At 36.0% G+C, this 9,782-nt stretch overlaps 1 long non-coding RNA gene across 1 annotated transcript in view; it reads right to left on the bottom strand.

The window, feature by feature from the left end:
* The window catches only part of LOC104868671, a 16,934-nt gene extending 16,384 nt beyond the window's left edge, over positions 1 to 550 (bottom strand). The window contains exon 1 of the long non-coding RNA XR_782067.1: positions 443 to 550. This is a non-coding gene — a long non-coding RNA (uncharacterized LOC104868671). The remainder of the gene's footprint in view (positions 1 to 442) is intronic.
* Positions 551 to 9,782: the final 9,232 nt, after the last annotated feature.

Below are 9,782 nucleotides of genomic sequence, written 5' to 3'. Positions count from 1 at the left end.
TTATTATTATTATTATTATTATTATTTATTATTATTATTCTGCTTCCCATTTCTGGGACACAATATCTGATAGGATGTGCAGGAGCAGCAGTTTAATTAGGCTTGTAGTTTCAGGAAATTCAGCCCATGGTCAGCTGGCTCCAAGACAGCAGCAGGCAGAAGGGCACAGCAGAACAAAGACGCTTAGCTCACTGTGGCCTGGAAGCAGAGCAGAGGAACAGTGCCAAGGAGGAAGGAGTGAAGCACCGGATAGAGTACTCTAGGTCACACCTCCACGAATCACCAGACGCACCCAGAAGTATGCTCTGTCAATCCTCTTGGCAGCTCCCAAGCCAACTAAGCTGACACAAGCAAGCTTAACCATCTGTTTTAGTTACTTTCTTTGTTGCTGGGATAAATACGAGATACCAACAATTTAAAGGAGAGATTTATTTTCACTCACAGTTTGTAGAGGTTTCAGTCATTAGTCGGCTGGCTCCAAGGGACCATGATGTGACAACTGGGCATGGCGGATGAAAAACACCTAATGTCAGGGCAAGCAGGAAGCGGAGAGCACTCAGGCAAGAAGGAAGGAGTTACACTCTTCAAGGGCACATTCCTCACTGACGCACCTCCCCCAGCCAGGCTTCACTTCCCAACGTTTAGCTATAAGCTCATCTGTGGACTAATCCACCGATGACTATCACAGTCCTGTGACTTAATCACCTCCACATCCCCTCCTTTTTGCACATGGGGATGCAGACGGGGGAGCATCTGGCTATAAGCCATGCACCATCACGCTATGAGACCCTTGTTATGTTTTGTGTTAATAGTATTACACACTCCTCCATGCTAAGTCTTTGAATATCTGACCAGGCTGATGTATACTCCACCAAAGCATCTTAGTGTAAGATTGAGCCACACTGTCTATGTGAGAGGGATTTTTAAACTTGAAGTCACTACACACAAGTACAATTTTATTTTCATGACCAAAATGAAGCATAAATTATGCAACCCTACCAGACTTCAATATTGACAAATATTTTAAAATTTAAAAAAATATGTATATGCTCCACATTGCCTCAAGGAGTTGTCAATGGAATTCTGAGTTAAGTCACTGTCTTAAAGTAAAAAGTTTAATTAAAAATTTCATATTTCATTTGAGATATAGTGAAAGTTTACATGAGGTTAAACCCAGTTTTAGGTGAGTAAAGCCAAGTTGCAAGGTATACATCTTCCAGTTCACTTGGATGTTACTATATAAGTTATTCCAATGCATTATTCCTGTTCCAATTGTATGATGGATCTTCTAAGGGGAAACTGAGATGGTGTTAATAGGAAAGGAAAGGAAATGGGAAGAAAAGAAAACAGAGACATCCTGTTTTTGACATGAGGGGAGAGAATAAAATGGCTTTGATAGTAAGAGAAATAACAGAAATAGGAAAATCAGGATAAGGCAGTGGTTATTTTGAGGGGAAGGGGAGATAAATATAATATGTTAATAAACTACTGTGGTAAGCGTGTTGAGCTATCAGGGCTCCCTGCAGTGGCTTTTTGCTATCCCACTGGGTATCAGCTCATCTAAATCAAGACTTGAGACTGAAATCCTCTGAAGGCTGCTGGCACATTTACATGTCTAGAAGATGTAGGCTCTCACATAAGATTGTAGCTGTGGTTGTTGGTAAGAACATCTACAGGGAGCTTTTCCACGTGACCCTGGCTTTTTCACAATTCAGTGGCTAGGCTCTAAGGGCAAGGTCCCATAAACCAGACAGAAACCCTATCTCCTTTCAGTATTAGCCTTGGAAATCTCCAAAATGTTACTTCTGTCACATTCTGCTCACCAAGCAGTCACAAAGTCACACCCTGACTTGAGAGTCACACCTGCCTCTGGATGGGGACAGGCACTGCTCTGGAGGAGCAACTGCAAATATTACTATGACCATATTTGGAAAATACAATCTGCCACACTCAGAAAGACTGCCAACAATTTTAGCTGCAAGGAACACATTTTGTTCTCTTGGTTGAGCTAGAGCTGCAGTAAAAAGGGAACTACACAAACTTTGTACTTCTACATTTAATTCTGTATATAATTTAAGAAGTGAGATCTTTATCTCCAAATGTCAAGCCCATTTCTGATTCCTAAGTGAAATAGAACAATTTATAACTTATCTTGTAGTCAAAATATTACCTACATATGTAAGAAAACTATTATTCTAAATTTATTCCATCCATATTCAATTTAAGTTTTTTCAAACCCTACTTCAACTATTGTTGGCCTTTCTTACCTTTCCATACATTCCATACAGCCAGTATCAGAACCCATATGAATCTTACCGTCTACCTTTTAATGGCAATGTTTGAATTTTTCCTCGCTATTTTCTTTTTTTACCCACTATTCATTCTGTATCTGTTTCAACTCTAAATAAACAAGTTAACATTTCTGTTGCCTATGTTTCTATTCCTGTTTATATTTAAAACTTTTGTCTTCATCTTACAATTTAAAAGTGTGTGTATTCTCCAGAACAGAGGAGATAACTAATCTCCATGAATTGTTCAAATTTAACTCCTTCATCCCACCCCTAAATATTCCTTTTATATTTCCTCCTCTCCATTCCTCTCCAACCCAACTTCCACTACTTATTACTCAAATGATGAATTGATTTGAGCTCTATAGTATATTTCAGACTGATGCCCACTCTTCTGTCAGTGTAAGTCCTGGAGCTTCTTTAATCACCCCATTGCTCCTCACATTTTTTTCACCTGAGCTGTTTTTGGACTTATAAACCTTCTCATGTACTCCTTCTGAAACATAATTATAATACATCCTCATCACTTCCTGAATATAGATCCAAGGTCTGTATCACTTCTGATAGGATTCTACATTTCTGTATTCTAACTTTCCAGCTTCATCTGTATTTTTCTGGTGTTCCAGAAATACCCCCCCATTTTTTTCCCCTCTATTTCAAAATGTGCTCACCTGGACTCTGACTCTTCAACTCTTGTTTACTTTTCCCGATAACCCCAAAAGTCTTTTTGAGATCTCAAAAAGTACTTCCTCTAGGAAAACTTGTTAATGTTGCCTCTTCATTCTGTGCTCTTGTCTGGCTCCCACAGAAGCTTGTGAAAATGTTTACCAATCGTAACACCATACACTAGTCTTAAGGTAAATTATTTAAGAGTAGGAACTGTGTCTCCTAACTCCTGTTTTTATAGTGTCAGTTATAGCTTCTGCCCATCATTGCAGATTTGCGAGTGTTTTTAAATGAATGAATTAATAGATTCTTATCCCAAATTTCCCATCTTTTTCTACTTTGAAGTATTTAGTAAGCTTTATCAAATTTTTTCTCTGTACCCTGTAAGTTTTCTTAAAATACTTTTATTACTGTTTGAATCTGTATCTGCCATGATATGAGAATTGCATAGTAAATGCAGAAACTAAATGATGTAAAACAATAAATATATATGCTCATCCATCTTGTTTGGTCCCTTGTATTACTCAACTGATCTTATCTGGTCTTGCCCTGTGTGTATAGGGGTTGCCAGTTGCTAGATAATCTAGTGTGGCCTCAGGTGTTTTACTGGCAAATCTCAGCCTTGCTCCAAGTGTCTCTGGTCCTCCTTATAGGACAACCTGGCAATATTTTTATAATAGAGTTTGCAGAGGTATAACAGAACAAGTCCTGACATGTAAACTCATTTGAAGTCTCTGCGGATGACACCTTCACTCACACTGTATGGGGCAATGCCTGTCACATGACTTGATTCAGAGAAGTTAAATTAGGCTTCCTTCCTTACCATGAAAGAGAACTTCAAAATCAAATGGAAAGTATGTAAAGGAAAAATTAAAAATCTGCACCAGTACCACCATCTATTATAATCCATTCAATCATTCACGAATAACTATTTCTGGTTCCTATGGTACAAAGAATTCAAATAAGATGCCATAAAGTTATGAGAGAAAAAGAGATTGAATTATCCTTTAGCCTAGGGGGCTTCACATCCTATTTAAAATTTAAAATTAAAAAGTGTATTTGACTAGTGAATAGACATGGACACAAGGGATAGTTTGTTATTGAAGAAAACAACTATCACTAGCAATAAAAACCTTATGAAAGAAATTCTTGTGGAACAGAATCAAGAGTTAGATGTAGAAATAATGCTGGAGCTTTGAAAGTAGATGAGGAAGAAATTTCACAAAGAACAATTCCCCCTTTTTTTAATTCCATGATTATTAATTTATCACATAAATTGCTTGGGATTCTTTATCTGGAAATTTGCAGGCATCATTCTTAAATTGGCCCTGATAGGGTGATGGGTGCATTACTAGTGAATAACAACAGTAAATAGTTCATAATCACATCTCCCTTAAAGACATAGGTAAACTTACAAATACCTATAGTAAATTAAAAGGGAACATGGTGACTTTGATTTGATTGACAAAACTACCTGATGCTTCGTCTGCAGGGAGACATCACTGGGCAGGGTGCAGATTCTTCCCCACAAATTAGAATTGCATGCACAGCTTTGTTCTGAAGCTCAATTAACTTTGAAATTTAAAAATGATTTAGGGAGATGGCTGGATGGATGATTTAGCAGCTATTAGTTTTAACCACAAAATGCGATGTTTTACAAACCATGTAGAAAGTCTAAGATAAACCAAAATGGAACTGAACTTTCAGGAAGTAACTAATGTATACAGTAAAATGACGATGATCTCAAACATTTGGTTGATGGTTTTAATTTGTTTCTTTGTTTTCTAAATTTTTGCTATTTCATTTCTAGCTTTATTTAATATTTTGTATCCATGTAGCTTTAGATATCTTTATTGCCATAAAAATGTCAGTCTCAAATGGATATACTTTTATGAACACAAAGGTATGTGCATTTGCCAAGAAGAGATGAAAAAGAAATGAATTTTATACAAACATTGTCTTTGTGTTTTATAAGGCAAGTTAACAGTGAGCTATTCTCTAAAATCAGAAAGAAGACAAATATGCACACTATCATTGCTTCTGTTCAACGCAGTACTCAAAATGTTAGCCAGAGCAATCAGACAAGAGAAAGGAATTATATAGGAAAGGAAGAACTGAAACTATTGTTATTTTCAGATGAGCTAATACTCTACATAGAAGAGCAGTATGTGTCTAGATAGCTTCCCAAAGCCTCATGTGGTTACAAGTAGAGCTGGTTCTAGGGTGTGTGATGCTGGGATTAAGTGTGTAACATTGGGATCAAGGGTGTGTGATTACTAAATTAATCCACTGATTGGTTTGCCAGCATTCTGGGTGTGGATAATGGGCAGGCCCAGGCCGATCCCGCCCCAGCCAAAGGGCAGATAGCCTAGAAGGGATAAAGGGGAGAGGCAGGCTGCTGCTTCTTTGCTACTTTGCTGATACACTGCTTTGCTGCCAGCCATAAACTGTTTCCCCTCTTCTATGCCACCCTGCCTTGGAGCCAGCCAGTTGTCAAATAAAATCTCTACAGACTGTGAGCTACAATAACCTTTGCTCCTTTAACTCTGGATGTCAGTTATTTTGTCTCAGCAACCAGGAAATTAACTAAGACAAAGACCTAGTGTATTCTATCAACAAACAAACAAACAAACAAACAAACCTGTTTTAACAACTGATTTCAGTTATATAGTAGGTTACAAAATCAAGACACAAAATTTAATGCCGTGTCTGTATACCAATAATGAACTCTATGAAAAAGAAATTAGCAAAATAATAACATTCACAAAAACACTAAGAAAAATTAATTGCCTAGGAATTAGCCTAACAATACTTATAGCAGCACAATTTATAACAGATGAATCCTAGAAGCAACCTCTGTATCCATCAGAAGACAAATAGATTAAAAACGTGGTAAGCATACATAATGGGATACTACTCAGCTATAAACAAGATATACTTGAGAAATTTGTATGAAAATGGATACACTTGGAAAACATAGTGTTAAGTGACAGAATTCAGACACGCAATTTAAAATACTCTGTGGTTTCTCTAAATTGAGTTAATACCTTACGATTTCCCTAATTTGATACATCTAGAAAACTGTGTCAAGTGAAACAAATCAGAAGTGCAAGATTAAATACCCCGTTGTTTCTCCACTTGAACAAGGCAAAGCACAAAAGAAAGAGCAAAACAAAGAACTGATGGGAAGTAACAGGGAAATCTATCTTTTGCGGATGCGAAGGGGACCAGGAGACCAAGGGCAAGAGCATGGGAGAGGGGAAGCAGAAGTAAGAAGACTTAAAATGTGCTACGTGCCTGTACCAAACACCCACGGCGGATGTACGCATGGTATGTCATAAACGCAAACTAAAAATGACAATAATAACAATAATTATGAAAATGAGGGGAGAGAGACGGCAGTGAAGAGGAAGGGGACTAAAAAGCGATACAGATTTGTTGTACATGTCTCTGCTCCCCAAGATCCACGTAAATCCCTAAGATTCATGTAACGTAACCTGTAATCATAAAACTTTTAAAAAAGGAAACATTCTCTGCTTTTCCCTCTACATTATTTCTAAGCAAATCTTCAACATTTTATCAGTTTGTGTGAATTTGTTACCAATTCCCCCAAACAAATGTATGAAAACATACCATTGTTATCACAAAGAAAAATAATTTCCATCCTACCTTTCTACCACTCATCTTATTTTATGTTGTAGCCTACAATTTTTTTTATAATCATAGTTGAAATTACATAGAAGCCAAGGTTTACCTTTTGGCTGTGCCCTTGGTACCTAAAGACAGTGTCACAACTTCTACATTAACCTAAATGTACACTGCTTTTATTTACTTATTCAGAGAAGATATTAGTGAAACAACGGTGAAGTTCATTTATTATTATCATCATCATCATTATTATTTTGTTTTGGTACCAGAGATTGAGCTTGGGACCTTGAATTTGCAAGGCAGGATGTGGCATCACTGAGCTAAATCCCTGGGCCAAGTTCATTCAATTTTGACAAGCGTTTTTTACAACAACAACAATAACAAAAACAAAAACAACAAAACTCCAAAAGTTAATTCATTTTTAGAATTTGCTTACTAGGATACAATAGTCTTCCATCTATGTGTTGAAGAATCATATTCTAGGAGGGCTTATTTCATTTATAAATAAACATATGGGATAATACTTAGTAGGAGCAGGAAATACTACAGATTTAGAGTTGGTAGAAAGATGTTGGATAAAATTCTGTAGCATCTTGATTGTAGCCCAAATTCTGTCCAGCTTTAAATGTAATTTATGAGTTTATTAAATTCTCTGTAAGTTCTCTTCAAGCAACAACAAAAAATAGCAAAAAGCACATGTTTGTCACAGTGTGATTATGAGAAATGAATGAGCTGAATAGTATACATGAAAGTATATTTTTCTTGTTATTTACCATATTACAGTGGAAAATTCTATAGCCGTAAATGCATGGAAGGAGCAACTTCCGTGTACCTATCCCAGACTTCAGTGGGTATCAATTTTAGTATATGTGCTGCCTAAGCGTGCACAACGGATATCAATTTGTGAATGTTGTCTTAGTCATTTTTCTCGTGGCTGAGACACAATAACAGACACCTACAATTTAAAGGAGAAGAGATCATTTTGGCTCACAGTTTGTAGAAGTTCAGTTCATAGTTGGCTGCCTTGTACAGGGGCACAGCAGAAAAGGTTTGTTCAAGGGATTATGTCCAGGAAGCACAGAATGTCCAGGAACATACGAATGGGCAGGGGTGCACCCTTCCTGCCATGCCCAGTGACTTACATCCCCCAACAAGGCCGTACCTCCCAACATCACACTGAACTTTAAACTCAATGGACATGCATCCACTGAGAAGAATAACCCCCAGATAATTTAAATGATTCCCAAAAGCCCCACTTATGAACACAGGAAACTTTGGAGAGACATCTAGACATACAATATAACTGCTATAAATTCCGTCGTCTTTATATTCCTGTCCACTTTTCCCTTCATAATTACTTTTAAGTTTCAAAATTTTATTTTATCCATAAAAACATTAGCATTTATTTTCAAAAATTAAGATCTCATAAAAAAATCACAGTACTATTATCACAAGTAAAAATCATTAAAGAAAAACTTAATTTATCTGAAGTAATAATTTAATACGCAAAATAATTATTGGTCAAATATAGTGTTCAAATTCTCATATCGGCTTATAAAGTTGTGTAACACTTTGTTTAAATCAATGAAGGTATACACCTAAAAATTAGAAATACAAAATAAAACTGCTATTTTTAAATCAACCGGTATGGTCAGCATTAGCCTGGTAACGAAAACTATAAAAGGACACACATAAAGGGAAAGCCTAGATCAAAGTCCTTCATGAAAATAGATGCAAATACATGAACCAAGTGTTAGCAAACTGGCTCCAATAGCATATTAAAAAATTATTCATCACCATCAGCTGCTATTTATTGGAAGGATGCAAGGATGGTTTAACATACTCAAATCAATAAGCGTGATAAAATATATCAACAAAATGCAGGGCAAAAACTGGACAATCACCTCAATACATAGCAGAAAATCATTTGATAAAATAAAGCATCTCTTCATGATAAAGTAAAACCTCTGACCAAATTAGATGTTGAAGGAACACACCTCAACATAGTACAGGGCGTATATAAGAAGCCTACAGCTAAAAACACAGAATGGGAAAAGGTGGAAGCTCTTCATTTACCATCCAGAACAAGACAAGGATGCCCACTGGTACCACTTTGTACAACATCATACTGGAAGTCCTCACCAGAGCAAATCGGTAAGAGAAAAAAGTAGAGGATTTCCAAATTGGAAAGGAAGCAGTCAGACTGTCACTTTTTGCAAATGACATGATGGAATGTGTAGAAAACCTGAGTGACTTCACCAAAATAAAAATATTAGAACGAATAACTTCAGCATGTTGCTAGATACAGTCAACATAGAGAAGTCAGCAGTGTTTCCGTAGGTGATAATGAATTGCCTACAAAATGAAGAAATCTCATTTGCAATAGCTATAAAAGATAAAACTAGGAATAATTTTAACCAAAAAGCTTTACATAATTGAAAAAACATGAAAACGTGAACGCAACTGGATGTACTCATTTTAAGTGAAATAAACCAGGCACAGAAAGACAAGTACTCCATGAACTTACTCATAGGTTGAATCTTAAAATGTCGATTTCATAGGAGTTGAGAGTAGAATGGAGGTTATTACAGGACTGGGAGGGTACAAGTAGGGAGATAAAGGACATCAATTGCTTCTAAGTTATAATTAGATGAGCAAGAAGTTCTAATATACTATGGTACAGTCAGGTGAATATACAGAATGATAATATTATTTCAAAGTCTCATAAAGGAGGAAATAGATATATTGACTGTGACTTAAGTATACTATTTATATATATGTATTCAGAAATATATAATAGTTGTAAAATAGGTAGAATTTTATGGGTCAGTGGAAAAATAAATTTGATTTAAAACATTTCAAAACTGAATATGTTATGCAATCATTAAAAAGATAACACCTAAAATATTTATCACATTTGCTTCTTTTGGCAGGCCAAATAATTGGTGTACATTGAATTATGTATCTATTTTAGCAATGTGTTAGAAATTTGGGAGTAGTCCTTTGATAGATTTTGCCTTAAACTTGATGAGCAAAATAAACTCTAACTACAACAAATTTCTCCAGCTCATATTTAATTATAAGATTCCAATTAAGTTGCCTATCACAACTATAGACAAAATGGATATTTAGGTTGTTGCTATGTTTTTCTTCTGCTTGTCCGTAAATTACTGAAAAATA

This window comes from Fukomys damarensis, unplaced genomic scaffold, assembly GCF_012274545.1.
Source record: "Fukomys damarensis isolate Sample0158 unplaced genomic scaffold, DMR_v1.0_HiC HiC_scaffold_17, whole genome shotgun sequence".
NCBI lineage: Eukaryota > Metazoa > Chordata > Mammalia > Rodentia > Bathyergidae > Fukomys > Fukomys damarensis.
Note: the sequence above shows the minus strand (reverse complement) of the source record. Positions and strands in the feature narration are given on the sequence as shown.